Source organism: Colobus angolensis, unplaced genomic scaffold (assembly GCF_000951035.1).
Source record: "Colobus angolensis palliatus isolate OR3802 unplaced genomic scaffold, Cang.pa_1.0 Scaffold5050, whole genome shotgun sequence".
In the NCBI taxonomy this organism is placed as follows: domain Eukaryota; kingdom Metazoa; phylum Chordata; class Mammalia; order Primates; family Cercopithecidae; genus Colobus; species Colobus angolensis.
Genome location: NW_012118545.1, coordinates 1 through 1368, shown reverse-complemented (window position 1 = coordinate 1368; position 1368 = coordinate 1). Strand labels below are relative to the sequence as shown.

The window sequence follows — 1368 nt, the reverse complement described above, 5'->3', positions numbered from 1 at the left end:
GCCTCCCAAAGTGCTGGGATTACAGGCTTGAGCCACCGCGCCCGGCCTTAAAATTTCTTTAGTAAAGATCAGTGACCTGTTGCTCCAGAATGTAGTTATTATTTTTTGCCATCATTCCTTTCAGCAAATACATATTGCTTTCTAGGTCCCTATTTTTTAAATTTAATTTTCTTGCACTGTTATAAGAACTAATTTATCTTACAGATGCCAATGAACAATTTTGAAAAACACCTCCTTACCCCATATCACATCTCTCTGACAGAGAGAGAAGAGGCAGTGATTATGTCAACAGTTTGAACAGCGGCATCTTGCAAGAATTTCAGACCAACCGACCACTCATCAAAGAATTTGGCAGTTTTTAAATCTTGGTTTTTAATACAACAGTGTATCCATTCTGAAGACAAACCTGTCCCGCCACATCTCTGCAACACACATTGTAAAATCAGTGATTAGCAAATTAGTTAACTTTGGCACAGAGCGGTGCTTGCTTGCCCGTGACAACCTGGAAACTGGTTTTGTACTTGCAACAGAATATCAGCAATAAGTTGCTCACTGTAAGAAGCAGAGTTGAGTCTCCTGCAGGTTTGTGTCGGGTGATCAGCATGTATGAAAAGTAAAGTATTCCTCGATATATCTTCTGAATACTTTTTCTGTTTCTGTGGGAATCTTCTTTGATTACAAGTTGGTTATTACCATCTGTAGAACCACTGGTACCCAATTCAACCAACAAAATTGCAAGATGTTTGGGCTGATGATGTAATAGTTTACAGGTATCTGTAAAGTTGACAAAAGAAGTTTTCTTGGTTCCTACTCAAATGACCTGTGGAGGTTTGAAGACAAATTTCCTTTTCAGCAACCATATCTGGATTATTTTCCCTTATGGTGTTGAACACTCACTTCAGTAGCTCCTTATGTATATCTGAGACTGCCCTAGCAGGGCCTGTATGATTACTGAATGAGATACCGTTGTCTTTTTTGCTATCTTCATCTTCTGGAATTTTGTCTTTCTCTAGTATTTCATCCTTATCTGGGAACTTGACATTCTTCTTTTTCTTCTTTTTATTGCCAAGCATAATATTAAGGTCATACTCTGGTTCAGCTGGTTCTTGAACATCTTTTCAGTCTTAAGATCCTTTACACCTTCTTCAGCTTCATCAATATCAAATATCTTTTTTGTTTTTTTTCTTTTGATTAAAGAAGTTCAAGTCATCTAGATCATCAGAAGCAGCTTTTTCCCTACTGTTCTCTCTTTTATTTATTTATTTATTTATTTTTATTATACTTTAAGTTCTAGGGTACATGTGCATAACGTGCAGGTTTGTTACATATGTATACTTGTGCCATGTTGGTGTGCTGCACCCATCAACT

General features: G+C 37.1%; 1 pseudogene; it reads right to left on the bottom strand.

The window, feature by feature from the left end:
• Window positions 1-457: 457 nt before the first annotated feature.
• On the bottom strand, window positions 458-1248 carry LOC105524739 (annotated as a pseudogene).
• Window positions 1249-1368: the final 120 nt, after the last annotated feature.